Here is a 17,725-nt window from a genome sequence, read left to right on the forward strand (position 1 = left end):
CAGAATACTTGATTTACAGTATCGTGTTAATTTTTGCATATATATGCAAAGTGACTCAGTTATGCATATATATTCCTCTTCATATTCCTTTCCCTTGTGGTTTATCACAGGATTCTGATTACAGTTGCCTGTGCTTTACAACAGGACCTTGTTTATCCTCAACTCATTTTTCAAACTAAGCCTCATCCTGAGCAATGCTGGTCGTGAAGCTATGGGCTTGAGGTACTTTTTTTTCTAATATGCCTTAAAATATGTGCATAACCATTAAAACAGCAATTTTCTTTGTGTGAGACAAAAAAGAAAAGAATCACTGTGTTTACCAGCATTTATCTTCACAGCATCCTTTGTTGTGCTATGTGCTAAGTGGCGTGAGTCATGGCCAATTCTTTGCGACTGCAGCCCGCCAGGCTCCTCTGTCCCTGGGATTTTCCAGGCAAGAGTACTGGAGTGGGTTGCCATGTCCTTCTCCAGGGGATCTTCCCAACCCAGGGATCAAACATGCGTCTCATGTCTCCTGCATTGGCAGGCGGGTTCTTTACCACTCACACCATGTGGGAAGCCCACAGCGTACGTTAGGCTACCCCGAATGTCCGTATTTAATCCTCAAGACGTCATGTCAAGAGGAGAATTACCCCGTGTTCGAGATAAAGAAATGAATTTCCTGATTAACAAGACATCATCTTGGTAGCTTTCAAAGGTAGGTTTGACATTCCTCAAGACATTTTCTTTTCAAGGGGGATCTTTCAGATCCTGAATCTCCTCCCCATCACCAAAGAGAGCAGAACACTGTAACGAGTGGTTCCTGGACCTCGAAGCTTCCTGCAAGTTTGTTATTCCTTTTGAAAAGATTCACAGTTCCTCCCCGTCCCTTGTAAATCAAACCCAAGCCTGCGATGTGAGGAGAAACCGTAAACAGCTTTGAACGGGGCTGGCTGGACAGGGCCGGAGGTGGACCTTCAAAGCCTGGCTCTGCTTCCACCGGGACCACGTCCAGGCATTTCTACCACGTGGTCCCTTGGCCGCCCACTGCCCCCATCTTCCCACTCCTGGCTTGACTGTAACTCCCACCCCCGCAGCGCAGTGGGTGGGAACCACCTCGTGCGTCCCTGCCGGAGCTCAGGAACCTGCATGGATTCTTCAGAGCTTAGTGACTTCACAGTGCCACTGGCTCAAATTATGGGGTGTCGGAGACTCTAATCCTGGGATGCTGCTACAAGCTGGGTGGTGCTCTTGCACTTGTGAAAGCCTCCGGGCAAGTGTGCTGCTGAGCTCTCGAGGACTCTCAGGGCTGCAAGGAACAGAAACCTCCTCAACCAAGGAACTCTTCATAAAGATACAGAGGCAGTCCAAGAAATAGAGGCAGAGTTGCAGAGGAGCCTTCAGGAAGGGCTGGAACCAGAAGCCGGAGTACAACAGAGGCCCAGCTCCCCCATCCTCCTCGCAAGACCTCTCTCCCCCAGTTACTTCCTGGGTGTCCGATTCATTCCCATGTGTCTGAGCAGACCGACTGTCCTGCTTCCAGCATCCATGGGGCAGAAAGCGGCCATCCGTAGCTTGAGAGTTTTCTGCCAGCCAGAGAGAGACTAAACACGGTCTCTGTCAGGCCCTGTGCCTCCCAGGGGAGGGACACTCTCTGGCCCCTCCAGCCCATCCTCCGCTGCAGCCAGAGCCAGCTTTGGGTTTTCACAATGCAAATCTGATTATATTCTTTCTCCTGGGTAACACACTTCAGGAGCCCCTCACACTCTTAGCATGGACGTGAAACTTCTCGAAGTCCTGCGTGGCCTCATCCCTCTGCCCAGCCTCATCCGGGTCCCCTTGGTCCTCCGCCAGGCCTTTGCTCTTCTCTCCTTTCCCCATCCCCAACCTCCCCAGCCAGGTCATGCTCCCCCTTACAGACTCTCACAAGCTTTGTCCCAGATGTGCGTTTACATTTGTATGTATGAGGAGTCTTTGATTTTTACTTGTCTCCCTCCATTCAGCTGCTCACGCCTGCAGGATGGAAACGTGTCTGTTTCCTCTCCTAGCACACAGTCGGTACACCTCAGGAACAGCAGCTTGAGCCTCATCATGTCATCCCTCCAAGCCTTTCAGAGCTTTTGATTTTCGTTGTTGTTGTTACTGTTCAGGCACTAAGTCATGTCTGATGCTCTGTGACCCCGTGGACTGTAGCACACCAGGCTCCTCTGTCCTCTGCTATCTCCTAGAGTTTGCTCAGATTCATGTCCTTTGAGTCGGTGATGCTATCAACCCATGTATTATGTTTGAGACGCTACCCTTTTGGAAATATGATGCTGTTATAGGGAATTATATCCCAAATCACAAGCAGCCATTCAGCTACTCAAAGTGTGGTCCACGGACCGGCAGCATCAACATCATGTGGGGAGCTGGTTAAAAATGCAAAATCTTGGAATCGACCCCAGTCCTACTCACTGAGAATCTGTATTTTTGTTTTTAAAGTCTAACTCATTTTTAAATTTTTATTTGTTTATTTGGCTGCCTTGGGTCTCAGTGACAGCATGTGGGATCTTTGTTGCAAGATTGTTCATTGAGGTGCACAGACTCTGTCTAGCTGTGGCACACGGGCTTCATTACCCTGAGTCATGTGGGTTCTTGGTTCTCTGACTAGGGATCGATCCTGTGTCTCCTGTATTTCAAGGTGAATTCTTAACACTGGCGCACCATAGAAGCCTGGAGAATCTGTATTTTACCAAGTGATTCATGTGCAATTAAAGTTTGAGAAGCACTGGATTAAGACACTTTTATACATTCCTATAATCTCCCTTGACTTCTTTCCATTTCTCACTGCTTGTCTTCTGTACCATGAGCTTCCTGAAGCTGGGACCCCGCATGACCTCAGGGCTAGGTACAGGCCTGGCAGGTTATAGGCAAGGATTTTTCTCCCTAAAATTATGCCCCAGGAAAGGTCCATATAAAACCTTTCATTTTATAGGATGCTCTATCAATTATTTTGTTTTGAACAGAAAGTACTGTCTTGGAAAGGCACATTATCTGAAAATGACCTCAGAGCTAGTTTAGATGTTTATAGCAGTCACCTGGTGGATTCAATAAAAAATAAAGAAATGCGACCCAATTTAGTCATCATTTCTGGAAAGCATGACTTCACAGTTGTAATTGCTGGGTATCACCGTACGCGTGCCCTTTGAAGATCATCTTTAAAAGTATTACTGTATGTATTTATATTGTGGGGTCACAAGCTGCATCCACAAAATTAATTTAGAAAAAGACTGCTCCTTGAAGGTTCCCTCATATCTTCACAGTTCCTAACCCTGCAGCGTTAGCCTCTAGAGACAGAGCAGGGAGGCCCACACTGGACAGGTGACAGGAAAGTCCTTGTGCTGCGTTTATTAGCTGGTGGTTGCAGGTGAATTTTCAACTCCAGTCTTCATGAAGTGCCTGGAAAATGGAGATGCTGCTCTCTGAGTCTGCTTGCCTTTCAGCATCATTTATCCCACTCTGTAGCTGAAGCCTCACTTACCCAGATACCCCTCAGGACCGTCGGTCGTTCCTCTCCTTCACTACATGTAGCCTGTTCTATCAGTAGCCCAGGACCTGAGGGGACCCGAGATCCACGATTCTGCAAAGCTGTAGGTCCTGAGAGCTGCAGCTGGTCCCCTGTGGCCTCACGCTTCCTGTTCCTGCACGCCCTCCACCTCGCACACCCTATCTACCTTGTACAATCTCCACCATGCACATTCTTCCATCTTGCACATCCTCTCCACACACCCTACCACCTCACATATCCCATCCGCCTTGCATATTCTTCCACCTTGCACACCCTCCGCCTTGCATATTCTTCCACCTTGCACACCCCATCTGCCTTGCACACCCTCCGCCTTGCATATTCTTCCACTTTGCAAAGCCCATCTGCCTTGCACACCCTCCGCCTGGCACACCCCATCTGCCTTGCACACCCTCCGCCTTGCATATTCTTCCACTTTGCAAAGCCCATCTGCCTTGCACACCCTCCGCCTTGCACACCCCATCTGCCTTGCACACCCTCCGCCTTGCACACCCCATCTGCCTTGCACACCCTCCACCTTGCATGCCCACAGTGCTTGCTTGCTGCCCTCCTCACAAAGTGCCACCCAAACCAGCTCCCATTCCCCAGCCTCCCTTTCTAATTCCTCATGCTCCAGACATTTTCCCCTCAGATCTAATTCCCATTCTGTCCTGCTACCAGGATTTTATTTAATGAAGGAATGGGAGGACAAAAGTAGATGAATGACTTGGAGGCCCATCTCTTATTATGCTAACAATGGGCATTCTGTATTGGACATCTGGTTTTGCTTGGTTTCTGGGGTGAATGTGCAGGTGGCTGGTGGTCGGTGGCATTCTCTGGGGTGGAGGAGAGGGGAGTGGGGGCTTCCTACCAAGCTGATGGGGCTTTCAAGGGAGATACCACCTCTAGGTCCAGCCCTAACGGCCGTGGAGCCCTAGCAATAAAGAGCATAAATGGGCTGGGGCGGTTGCAGTCATGGATTTGGGGGACAGATGTGGGAGTTAAGGTTTTTGGAACCAAACTGTAAGGGGTCTTTCATGTCAAAGACAGAGTTTACCCTGTGGGACGTGGGGAGCAGTGAGGAGTGGACCAGGATGCTGGCATGATCCGATGGTGTCGTAGGACAATCCCTGTAACAACAGCAAAGAGAAAGGATGAGAGAGGGCAAGACAGGAGGAGGGCAGAACAGTTAGGAGAGGATCATAGCATTCCTGCCGCCTGAAGCAAGGCAGGGACAGGAAAAAAGAAAGGAGAGGGTTGATGTGTAAGAACTTCGCAAGGCAGAATCGGGATGATGCGGAAAGAAATCGCCTGGGGAGGACTTCCTGCTTTATAGGTGTGTGGCTGGTGGGCGGGCACCCAGCCATAGACACAGGTGCCCTGGAGGAGGTTGGGAGATGCCAGCCATGAGGGGCCCTGTCGGGGGGTGTTGTCCAGGTGTTTGGATACTTGGGCCTGGGCTTGGCAGATCTGGATGGATTTGGGGCTTGCTGCAGGGATGCAGAAGGCTACAGAGACGATGGGGAGGTTACCCAGAAGCAGCGCCAAAGTGATCCGGAAAAGTGGATGGAGTTGAGAAACATTTAGGAGGTAGGGTGGGCAGCACTTAGAGATGGTTGGAACGTGGCGGGGGAGATGGGGACAGAAATCCAAGTTGACTTTCTGTTTTCCAGATGCTGCAGCGTCTGTGAGGAGGGCAGGACAATCCAGGAGTGAGGGGCAGTTTCGGGGGAAAGATGACAACTTAGTTTGCGTTGTTCCCAGAGCAGACCTCGCGGTGAGGGTTTGGAGTAAGGGGATGATGAGGAAGCTGAGTGCGAAAAGAGGGTATTGATGAAAGCTGGGCGCGTACAGATCGCTGCTGCGGGCAGTGGAGCCTTGGCCCTCCTGGGGACCCCCCGAGGCACTGGGGACCATGCCTGAGGGTGGTCTCAGGAAGCCGGTTGAGCATCACCGCTGCAGGATTGGTCAACTCTCCTGCACGTCCATCCTGCCCTGTGGTGGTAGGGGGCTTGTGGGGGGTGGAAGGGAGTGAGGGAAGTGGGGGTAGAAGGGGTGGGGAGAGAATGTCCCCAGGAGGAGAGCCCCTTTGGAAATGCACAGTTATCTCAGAGGAGACCAAGGGGTCTGCTGAATTCGTGACAGGTGATGAGACAGCTCAGGTGGGTTGAGTCCCCAGCATCTGAGACTTGCCGCTGGAGATGTCCCCAAACAGATAGTGGTGACTAGGCAGCAGCCATCAAGGGGCCCCGGACCCACAGGTGTTCGTGCTTGTTTAGGGCCCTCGCGGGTCCATGGCCGGGTTAGACCCAGCGCGCACGCTCTCCTCCCACCCCTGGGCTGACTGCAGAGCCCACGTGACTTCAGCGCTCGGTTCCCTTCCCGCACAATAGCCATCGGGTCTTTCTACACCTCTGCCCTCCCTCCTGCTCTGTCGGGAGCATCACTTGTCAACAGTTCCAAGAAATGGGGCCCTTTAAGCAAAGAGGAGGCGGGTAGCCTGGGAGGAGATAGGTCCGTCCGAAAACAGTATGGAGCTTCAAAAGCAGGAGAGCCGAGTGGGGTGAGGAGTGTATCCACATAAGCGACACTAAGTGAGCTCCCTGGAGTCAGAGGAAGGGTTCGTGCAGAGAGCAGGGTGAGCCGATGAGCGAAGGTCACGGAGCTGGTGCCGGATCCCTGTCCCCGCTGCATCCTCTTAGCCACAGACCAGGGCGGGGTCATTGAATGGGCCTGTATTTCTCTTTCTTTCCATCTGCAGTGGGATGTCATGCCTAGCCCAGCACCATCTGATATTGTAGAAATATACTTGAACCTCAAATGTGATGGCAAACATCTAGTGCTACACGCTAAGTTGCTTCAGTCATGTCTGACTCTGTGTGACCCTCTGAACTGAAGCCCGCCAGGCTCCTCTGTCTATGGGATTCTCCAGGAAAGAATACTGGAGTGGGTCTCCACGCCCTCCTCCAGGGGATCTTCCCGACCCAGGGATCGAACCTGTGTCTCTTAAGTCTCCTGCGTTGGCAGACGGGTTGCTTACCACTAGCGCCACCTGGGAAGCCTCTCTGGTAGCCACGTTTTAAAAAGGAAAAAGAAATGCATGCCATTCATTTCAATAACACATTTTATCTGACTCAATATACTCCCAATCTGATCATTTCAGCATGGAATCAACATAAAGAAATTTGAATGAGCCGTTTTTACATGGTGGCCAGGGAGCAAGGATTAATTTTTCAAACTCCAGCGTATCCTCTTCAACTTACAGCAGATCTCAACTCAGACCTACCCTAGTCAAGGTCTCCCCAGGCACATGTGACTGATGGCCACATATGCAGTGGCGGAAGCCCAGGCCACCTGCCCGGAGAGTCCCGAGGAGAAGGCCAGCCCCCCACCCGGCTCTGCTGAACAGGGAGGAGCTCAGCCCCACCCGCCTCTGCTGTCAGCTCTTCACTGTAGCATCCAAGCCTCATAATCAGATCAATACAATCAAACTGTGGTGTGATCGTTATAAAGGCAAGACCTTATTTGAGCCTCACACCCACCCTGTGAGATCAGTTTTTATATAATTACCCCTGAAATAGTTGAGGCACTAAAGTCTACTCCAGTACTCTTGCCTAGAAAATTCCATGGATGGAGGAGCCTGGTGGGCTACAGTCCGTGGGGTCATGAAGAGTCAGACACGACTGAACGACTTCACGACTTTACGATGAAAGCCTTAGCAGCTTGCCTGTTCCCGCTTAGTGGTGACTCCAGATCTTGTGCTTATTCGTGAAACATACCGCCAGCCCTAGGGGATACTCACAGTCATTCACCTCAGGGTCTTTACATACGCTCTTCCCTCTGCCTTCAGTGCCCACATTTCCCTGCCTAGGTAACTCTTGCTTTTCCTTCAAGTCACGGTTTGGACTATGCCTCCTCCAGGAAGCCTTCTCTGCTTACACCCTTCCTGTCTTGGGCAGAGTGAGCCACTTCCCCAGCATCCGTGGCTCTCCCGTTCACCACCATAGCACTCGTCGTGTTGCGTGGTAACTGCCCGTTCACCTATCTGTTCCCCTCCTGGGCACAGGACTGTCTATCTAGCCCATCACAATCCCCCCTGCCTGGCACGGAGCCAGGCCCATGGCACGGACCCAGGCATAATTGTTAGGTGCTGCTGTGGATCCAAGACAGTGCCTGGCTGAAGACCTGCCACCTTTATTTGTTCTGTTTCTGATGTTCCCCAGATAAGGAACCCAACACGCAGTCATTGTGGTCAATAAGTGTCACAGTCACAATTGGCAGTCAGCCCCCTGGTTCCTGGCAAGTAGAACCCTCATTTTATTTGAGTAACTAACCCTCAAGGAAGGTGACCCTGTTCTTAATTCAGCCACTCCTGGGAAATCTACCCGCATTGTTGGTGATTCACTCGGTAGTGAGACATTAGGGCTTGAGACGTTAGGAAAGTTGGTGGGGCTCGGGTCCATGTGTTTCTAGGAAAGATTCCTTGACCTTAGGAAAGAAAGTCAGAGAGCAGGATGCTGTCATGCCTGGGTGTGACCTCCGGGCCTGGGCCATTGTCTCATAACCAGGAAGTGATCTGAGCACACTTCTTACAGACACTGGGCGCAGCAGAGCCAAAAGGTGGCAAAGGAGTCCTTGATGACATCCTCGAAGAGCGGAGCTCACCCACCTCGGAGCTGTCCTGACTCAGGACTTCTTGTTAGAGCGAGAAGATACTTCCTTATCACTTCAGCCAAGTGAGTTGGGGTTTTCTGTTCCTTTTAGCCTGAGTCAACCTAACGGTTACACTGCGTGTTGGAGGGACAGTGCAGTCTGAGAGCAGGTGGACAGCGGAGCAGGGATGTGGGCTCCAGCTCCGGCACTGACGGTCCACGAGCTCTTTGTGCAAAGCTCGGGTGCCGCTTCTCCACAAAGCCTTCTCTCTCCCTCCTCTGGGTTCTTCTGTCCGTGTGTCTCCATGGTCCCTGCGTGCGTCTTCTCTCCCTGTGGCTTGTGGACGCTCATCACTTCTGTAGCCCTGTGTTGTACCTTGCACACAGTAGGTGCTTGAAAAAGCACTGGACTTGAAGTGGGAAGCTGCTGCTGCTGCTGAGTCGCTTCAGTCGTGTCCGACCCTGCGCGACCCCATGGTCAGCAGCCCACCAGGCTCCCCCGTCCCTGGGATTCTCCAGGCAAGAACACTGGAGTGCGTTGCCATTGCCTTCTCCGTGGAAAGATGAGTAGATTAATATTGATACTGCTACTTCCCAGCTCATAAGAGAGAGGAGGTCTCCCCTAAAGCTGTCCGTCGGGCTGAGGAATCATCTCCTGGCTCTGAGGCTCAGCTTCTTTGTCTGTAAAATGGGAAGGCTGGGCTAGATCTCCAGCTCAAAGAGGCTCCATAACTTGATAGCATTGTATACTGAGGGCCTGCCATGTGCTGGGCTGTGCAACCCAGGGACTTAGACACATTTGTATCCGTAGGGACTCCCAAGGTCTAGGCGGGGAAGTATTTACTTGATAGATAGGGTTATATACTGAAGGCCCCTCCCCACCCCAGGTGGTGCTAGTGGTGAAAGACCCACCTGCCAGTGCAGAGACCCAGGAGATGTGGGTTCGATCCCTGGGTGAGGGAGGCTCCTTGGAGGAGGGCATGGCAACCCACTCCAGTGTTCTCACCTGGAGAATCCCTTGGACAGAGGAGCCTGGCGGGCTGCAGTCCAGAGGGTTGCAAAGAGTCGGACACAACTGAGCAATTAAGTGCAGCACAGACCAGGCAGGTGGGCAGGGGAGGTGGTGGAGGGCAGGGGAAGGGTGGAATTCCACGTGGGAGAAGAGCCTGCCAGAGGAGGCAGGGTACAGGGTACTTTGCTGGGGTGGGGGTGGGGTTTTCCAAGAGTGGGGGACAGGGGTGGGAATGTCTCCAGAGGCTTGTAAGGACCTAATGTCTGATTCGGGCTTCCAAAAAACAGGTTTAAAAAAAAAAAATCAATGCAACCTCAGGCTCTGGTTGGTTGGGGTCATCTGTAAATTCAAGATGTCACCAGCCCATCACTGTCCCCGAGAAAGGGAACCGAACACCTGGGGAAGAAAGCTCTCTTACCTAGGCTTTGTCCTGAGTCCACTGAGCTGCCCACAGGGAGCTTGTCCTGGAAAACTCAAAGCAGAAACTTTTCCCCTTCAGGTAGTCAGGTGATGGTTGTAAATGGGGGCCCCTGCGCTCAGCCTCCAGGGCTGCTGTTAACATTTCGGGAAGTCAAAGGAAATCATTTACCTGCTGCCCAGGCCTCCTCTGTTTCTGCTGGATTTGCCTCGACACGGTGGCTCGGCTCTGTGCCCTCACACCGTGAGAGTGTGATGGAACACACCAAGTGTGCCTTTGAGTCATTGAAAGCTGGGAAAGTGGAGTCTCTCTTAATCCCTGGACTTTGGTGGTGGATGGAATTATTTCATGCAGGAAAGATTTTTAAAAGAGCCTTTGTTTGGGAACCAATTAACCAGATCATTTCTAAGCTTTTAGCAGCCCGACCCTTGGCGGTTTTGGCCACTCAGGGCTCCCTGCCCCCCTATCCAGGGCGGGGCCCCTCTTGCAGCCAGCTCCACTCCTGTTCTGCCTCTTCCTTGATTAGAGGGAACGGGAGGGTGGGGAGATGGTCTCTCGAGGACCTATTGCATGCCAGAAATCATTTAATCATTTCATAACACCGTGAGGAGGGTGGAGTCATGACTCCCATTGGACAGGTGCATTCACTGAGACTCAGTGAGATGTACCCATTCATCCATTTACACGAGTATGAATTAAGGACCTACCACAGGATGAACCCTGAGCCTGGAGCTGGAGATACAACAGAGAATACAGTGAAAGTGTTCCCCACGCTCATGGAGCTCACTGTCTAGGAGGGGAGGGGGCCCTGATGACATCACCCTGCAGGTAAGTGTTGTTAGAAGAGTTTAGTCTAGGCTGGGGAAGGCTTCCTGGAGGAGGCGGTGTTTGAACTGAGGTGGGAAGCATGAGTAGGTATTGCCCAGGCAGAGGGAGGGGCCAGGTGATCTGAGTGGAGGAAACAGCACTTCAAAGCCCTTGAAGCAAGAAGGAGCTTAGAGTTTTCCAAGGTTTCAGAGGTACGTGTGGAGGGGGCCCAGAGAAAGAGAACACGCTGTGTGCCAGACGGTCATGCACGTGATCTCGTCTGCTCCCCCAAGCCACCCATCCCGTTTATACATGGGAAAACTGAGGGTCACAGAGGGCAGGTCACACCGCTGGTCAGAGGTGGAGCCGGGCAGCCCCAGTCCACAGCCCAGGCCTCCCCAATCTCCAGCTCAGGCCTGGACCCACGAAGCTGCCAGCGCCCCACCCAGCACCTCGACCCCCCCTCTTTTCCAGGTGCGAGATTTCCCGCAGGGAGAACCCAGCCAGGCCCTGCTCAGCTGCAGGTTTTAGCTTCTGGTCTGTCTCAGTAGCATCCTTGCTTGAATCAGAGAGAGAAAACTTGGGGTCTGGTCATTGTATTCCATTAAGTCTCATTAAGATGCAAATTTGCACAGTTCACGAGAAGGCAATTTGGAGGCTTTTTTGCCGGTGACGTAGGACTCTTATCAGTCTCTCTCCGCTCTGTTGGTAGGTCTGAGTGTAGGGGAAGTGTACGCGCTGGAACCCACCAAGCTGCATTTGGCTGGGCTCCGAGGGGAAGTGCTTCCTGTGCAGTGAGATAACCCACGGTGTGCAGAAACTGCTCCGGTCTCATGACCCCTGATGTAGGGATCACCCAGTTCTGGGCTCGTGCAACCTTCCTCCCCTCTGAGCCCCAGGACCCCCACCTGCTAGCTCTGCCCTGGCCTCCTGATGTGGGCCAGGCAGGGTTGAAGCAGTTCTCTGGAACCAGACCACCTGGGTTCAAATCTCGCTCTTCCACTCATTGGCTGTGTGTCTTTGGGCAAGTTTTAACTTCTCTGGGCCTCAGTTTCCTCCTCTGTGAAGTGAAACGCTGGTAGCATCAGCTTATAAGGCTGCTGTGAAGATGAAATGAGATCATGTGTGGAAAGCGCGTGGTAAGCGCCCAGCCCGAATGGGCACTTCCTTTGGTTCTGCTAGTTCCCCAGATTCCGTGTGGGTAGTTCTAACCCCAGACCCTAGGTTCAAAGATCTCTTATTGTTGCTGTCGTGGAGTTAGACTTTGTCCAGGTCCTGGATGCCCTGACCTGTGGTCCACCTGTCTGTGAGGCACAGGTACACCCAGTACCTGCTTCTTTGCATGGGTAGCCACCTGTTGGTTGGCTGTTTTCCCATTTTGGATGTTAAACTTGGCCTTACAGCCTGGACTTCCTTCTGTCACCTGACCCCTCTTCCACTATCACTTAGTCTATGGCCCCGCCACCTGTGGCCAGATGCAATTATTTATAAATAAATGATTCAACTGACATCATCATTATTATAGCTAATAATTGTGGCGAGCTCTTTACCTTTAATCATGTTATCGCATTCTCACAACAGTTTACTTATACAAAAACTGAGGCTCAGAGAAGTGGAGTGACTTGCCCAAGGACACACAGCTGGTACAGGGAAGAACTGGAGCTCCAACCGTGTCTTTCTGACTCCTGACCTTCTTTGTAAGCCCTCTAGTCAAGCTGCTGTGCGGTTCCCAAGTGCCCGCTGTGTGCCAAGCCGTGTACCCAGCGCCTGGGATGGAGAGACAACCATCTTTATCCTCAGGGAGCACACACAGGGACAGACAGGGGACAGACAGTGACAGAGCAGGAGCAAGTGTGGTGGTGGAGGGAACTCAGGGGAGTGGTGTGAAAGAGACTGTGGAGAAGACCTTTGTCAAGGGCAGAGTCAAGGGAAGCAGGGACCTCAGAGGAGTGAACACTTGCCTTGAGAGTTGAAGGAAGCGTGGAAGTCTCTGCAGTCTTGCAGCGGAAAGTAAGGAAGGAGGGGCAGGTGCAGTGGCTCGCAGATGTGAAGTGTAGGGACCAGGGATGGATGATGGGCAGGGAGCACCGTGGGAGGGGAGGCAGGAAGCACAGGTAGAGGTCAGGTCATTCTCATTCACTCACTCAGTCTTGTCTGGCTCTTCCCTGTCCTTCACTATCTCCTGGCGTGTGCTCAGATTCACGTCCATTGAGTTGGTGATGCGATCCAACCATCTCATCCTCTGTCATCCCCTTCTCCTCCCGCCTTCAATCTTTCCCAGCATCAGGGTCTTTTCCAATGAGTCAGGTCTTCGCATCAGGTGGCCAAAGTATTGGAGCTTCAGCTTCAGTGTCGGTTCTTGCAATGAATACTGAGGGTTGAATTTCCTTTACAATTGACTGGATTGATCTCTTTGCTGTCCAAGGGACTCTCAAGAGTCTTCTCCAGCACCACAATTCAAAAGCATCAATTCTTTGGCCCTCAGCTTTCTTTATGGTCCCACCCTCATATCCATACATGACTACCGAAAAAACCATAGCTTTGATCAGATGGACCTTTGTTGGCGAAGTGATGTCTCTGCTTTTTAATACATCATCTATATTTGTCATAGCTTTTCTTCCAAGGAGGCCAGATCATACTGAGCATCAAAGGCCAGGCCAAGTCAGAACTAACTAGAGGTTTGGAGTCATGGGTTCAAGAATCAGACAGACCTGGCCTGGAGTCTGAGCTTCACTTACCTGCTGTGTGACCTTGGACAAGACTCTTGACCTCTCTGAGCCTTAGTTTCTTCATCTGTAAAATAAAGGAGGAATAATCCAAAGGCCTCTCTCCTAGAGTAGTTTTCAGAAGAGGCACAAAAATGGAAGAGAGTCTCTAAGAGTGAACCCTGGATCAGCACTGACTGCTTGCCCTTGCTGGGCAGGAGTGGGAAGAGGGGTGAGTCAGGAGCCACTGCAGGAGAGCTGGGTGCTGTGAAGGAAAGCCAAGCAGGCTTAGAGTTAGAAATAACGAGAGAGGGGGCGGGGAGGGGAATTATTTACACCAGGGGTCACCAACCCCTGGAGCCACGGATTGGCATTTATCTGTATTTACAGCCGCTCCCCATTGCCTGCATTACTATCAGCTCTGCCTCCTGTTAGATTAGTGGTGGCATTAGACTCTCATAGGGGTGTGAACCCTACCCTTAAAGTCAAGGCTAAAGAGCCTGAGATAGCCACAAAATAAACATAAAGCATGCAATAAATGGAATGAGCTTGAATCAGCCCGAAACCATCCTCCCCACCACCACCACCCAAGTCTGTGGAAAAATTGTCTTCCACAAAACCGATCCTTGGTGTCCAAAAGGCTGGAGACCGAAGATTTAAAACAGACAAAAAAGGCTTCCCAGGTGATGCTAGCGGTAAAGAACCCACCTGCCAATGCAGTACATTCAGGCTTGATCCCTGGGTGGGGAAGATCCCCTGGAGGAGGGCATGGCAATCCACTCCAGTATTCTTGCCTCTAGAATCCCATGGACAAAGGCGCCTGGTGGGCTGCAGTCTATGAGGTCGCAAACAGTCGGACACAACTGAAGCCACTTAGCACGCAGGACAAGGAAGGTGGCATCTGAGCAGAGATTGGAAGGAGGTGGCGTGTGCCATGAGACGATTTTAATTAGCAACGCTGGGCCCAAAGGAGGCAGGTCACAGGGCCCTCAGACCAGCGTTTTGAGTCCTGTGGAAGGGGTGTAGCCAGGCGCTGTGTCTGGGCTCCTACTCCAGGGAATGTGAACAGTGCACGCTGAGCTCTTTTAATATTTCCAACTGTTAGGGGAGTACCTATTGCCAACATGTAAATGTGACAAATTGAGAAATGAAACAGGATTTCATCATCACAGCTAGGCCTTTTGTTATCCTTTGTGATCACAGCAAGGTCCAGCAGCCTCTCCAGTCCTGGCTGCACCCGAGGCAGCTGCAAAGCCCAGGACTCGGGCTTTCCTGGGCAGGACCAGAGAGCAAACCCAGGGCAGCTCATGCCAGGGTGGTGCATGCAGAGGATTTAGGTGAACATGGGCACGAACTGTGATTTCAGGATTCTCTTCTGTCCTGATTTGTCCAGGAGGGTTCACGGCCCTGCCCGGAGCCCAAGTGAGCTGTTCATGGTCTGGGAAGGATTGGGGGACACTATGTCCTATAGGCTTAGATGCAGAAAGATTGGGTTTTCGGCACTACGTCTGTTGTTCAGGGTGGTGATTCTTAGACCACCAACGGCAGAATTATCTGGGATTCCTTATTTAAAACGCAGCTTCCAGCCCTGTCCCTGACCTGCTACATACAGGCCCCTGGAATCTGCCTTCAACAAGCTCTCCAGTGGTTCGCATGCACTGCAAAGTAAAGTTAGGGGACAGTGGGTGAGTAGGGGGACTTCCCAGGAGGGGCTAGTGGTAAGGAACCCACCTGCCAAAGAGATGTGGGTTCGATCCCTAAGTTGGGAAGATCCCCTGGAGGACGGCAAGGTCACCCACTCCAGTATTCTTGCCTGGAGAATCCCATGGACAGAGGAGCCTGGTGGGCTACAGTCTATGGGGTTGCCAGGAGTCGGACATGACTGAAGGGACTTTGCACGCACCCACACACAGTTGAGTGGGGGCACTGATCAGAAGAACATTTGCAGTCTGGATTGTCCTTGAGAGTCGCTTGGACAGCAGGGAGATCCAACTAGCCCATCCTAAAGAAAGTCAACCCCAAATACCCATTCGAAGCACTGATGCTGAAACTGAAGCTCCAATATCCTCATGCTGTGAGGGAGTGTGTGTGAGAAGGCTCTGCCATCCTTCAAATGAGAAGAAAAAAAGAAAAACCCCGATATATGTATTCTGGAGGTAAATGTGTCACTTTCCAATGGATTCTTTCCAGCCTGGACACAATTGTCATTTCTCTCTGGTGAGTCATCGCAGAAGTTGGCTTTTTTCTCACTCCCTTTTATGAGAAAAGGACACATTTTCAGGGACAGGCTGAAACCTCCCCCGGGACAGGACTTGGAAATTTACTTTTTACCGAGGTCAGCCAGTGGATTTACTGGGGCCCTGACAGAGCCCAGTCCTGGGCTGTGGGGGAGCCAGGTAGACTCCTGGCAACAGAGGGGACCGTCATGCTCCTCTTAATCAACACCCATCCTTGTTAGCTCAGATCTGCCCTTTCTGGGACTGCTTTCAGACTGTCTGGCTGCCATCCTGCTAGTTTTAATGAGAAAACATTTCCAAGTACCTTTTGACATTCATTCATGCATCCCTGCACCAAAGAATTGATGCTTTTGAATTGCGGTGTTGGAGAAGACGCTTGAGAGTCCCTTAAACAGCAAGGAGATAAAGCCAGTCCATCCTCAAGGAAATCCACCCTGAATATTCATCAGAAGGGCTGATGCTGAAGCTGAAGCCGACTCATTGGAAAAGACCGTGATGCTGGGGAAGATTGAGGGCAGGAAGAGAAGGGGACGACAGAGGTCAAGATGGTTGGGTGGCATCATCAACTCAATGGGCTTGAGTTTGAAGAAACTCTGGGAGATAGTGAAGGACAGGGAAGCCTGGCGTGCTGCAATCCATGGGGTTGCAAAGTCAGATATGGCTTAGTGACTGAATGACATTCATCCATCTGTTGTGTATCATACTCATCAGAGCATGTATTCCTGGAACCATTCTCCAGTGGCTTCCCATCTGGCTTGCAGTCAGAGCCAGAGTCCCTCCTGCATCAGCAAGGCCATTGGCGATCTAATCCTGGTCAGCTCTCTAACCTCCTCTGCCTCTCATTCAGCGCCAGCTGTACTAACCTCCCTGCTCTACTAACCTCTGTAGTACCCTCTCATGATTATTGAACACGTCAAGGGTGTATCCACCCCAGGACCTTTGCACAGGCTGCTTCTTCCTCCTGTAATGCTCTTTCCCCCAGATCTCTGTGAGACTCCTTCCCTCACTTCCTTTAGGTCTCTGCTCGGAAGTCACCACACTACGCTGACCATCCTGAATAAAATAGCCTTCACCCCAGCCGTCACTAACCCCCTGTTTCCCTCCGAGCATGTATAGTGTTTGCCATGTTGTGAGTGTGGGCTTAGATGTTGATGTAGAGATAACTTGCTCAGTCGTGTCTGACCCTCTGCAACCCCTTGGACTGTAGGCTCCTCTGTCCATGGGATTTCCCAGGCTAGAATACTGGAGTGGGTTGCAGTTTCCTTCCCCAGGGGATCTTCCTGACCCAGAGATTGAAGCTGCATGTCCTGCATTGGCAGGTGGACTCTTTACAACTGTTCCACCTGGGAAGTCTTTATATAGTATTTATTTACTTCCTTTGTTTTTTTTTTTTTTTTTTGAATCTCTCCCCACGAGAATGATGGCTCCCTGTAGATAGCAGCTGTGACTTGGTTACTGCTGTTTTCCCAACATCTAATACATGTTAAGTGCATTGTAGACCCTTAATAAGTAATGATTGGTTGATTGAATGAATGAATGCCTGCCTCTATTCCTTACTAGCTGTGTGACCTGAAGCGCTTTAGCATTCTGAGCCTCAGTGACCAGGCCCGTGAAATGAACATTGTCATGGGGGTTTACGTGTTAAAGGAGACAGTGCATGTTAGTGCCTTGCGTGGTTACTAGCACACTCAACGTCCTCAGTAAATTTTCACCTACCTTAGACTCTTCTTACTTAGACCATCAAAATAAGACAGAAGGTGCTAACGAAAATGAAAGTTTGCAAAGGGCCATCGTGTTGAGAGGTGGCAGTGGCCCCACCCAGGTGGCTGGAATCAGGAAAGGCTTCTCACAGGGTTGGCATTTGAGCCAGAACTCTGGGCTAGACAGGTTCTGAGCAGGTCGGTACAGAGTTTGTGGAACGATGGTGCAAAAGACGGAGCGATGAGAGTGAAGAAGCAGAGGGAGGAAGTTCAGGGACTAGTTAGGCATGCTTCCTAAACTCTGGGGACTGCGAAACACAGGGTGGGTGGGGAGAAGCAGAATGAGGATGTGGAAGCATTTTTTTCTCCCTGCAAGAAGAGAAACCAGTTACTGCAACAATCAAACTAAGATAAAATCTGATTTCCGGTCCCCTTTTGGGGGCAGAGGGCTTTGCGGTCAGTAAAGCAATCCCTTGGCATTGCCTTTTGGCTCCTCACAACCCTTCTACAGGGATGCTCGATGTATTAGGTGTTTTTATTTCTACCGGGTGTTACCTGTAAATAACCTTGAATGGGTTCTCACACCCCTAAGACACCTATTAGTTATGGTGAGGTTTCTGGGTACAGGGCTACCATGCTGTTTTGTAGATTGGGAAGAAATTAAAAACACA

At 51.2% G+C, this 17,725-nt stretch overlaps 1 protein-coding gene across 6 annotated transcripts in view; it reads left to right on the top strand.

Annotated features, from left to right (window-relative positions):
• HRH1 (histamine receptor H1) overlaps window positions 1-17,725 on the top strand; it is a 150,009-nt gene that overhangs the window by 94,616 nt on the left and 37,668 nt on the right. For 3 of the 6 annotated variants that reach the window (XM_070776851.1, XM_070776852.1, XM_019984950.2), the window contains one exon: window positions 8,119-8,259. The exons of the other annotated variants lie outside the window; for them this stretch is intronic. The gene's annotated coding sequence lies outside the window, so the exon portion shown is untranslated. The remainder of the gene's footprint in view (window positions 1-8,118; window positions 8,260-17,725) is intronic. 6 annotated transcript variants of the gene reach the window in all.

This window comes from Bos indicus, chromosome 22 (genome assembly GCF_029378745.1).
Source record: "Bos indicus isolate NIAB-ARS_2022 breed Sahiwal x Tharparkar chromosome 22, NIAB-ARS_B.indTharparkar_mat_pri_1.0, whole genome shotgun sequence".
Classification (NCBI taxonomy): Eukaryota; Metazoa; Chordata; class Mammalia; order Artiodactyla; family Bovidae; genus Bos; species Bos indicus.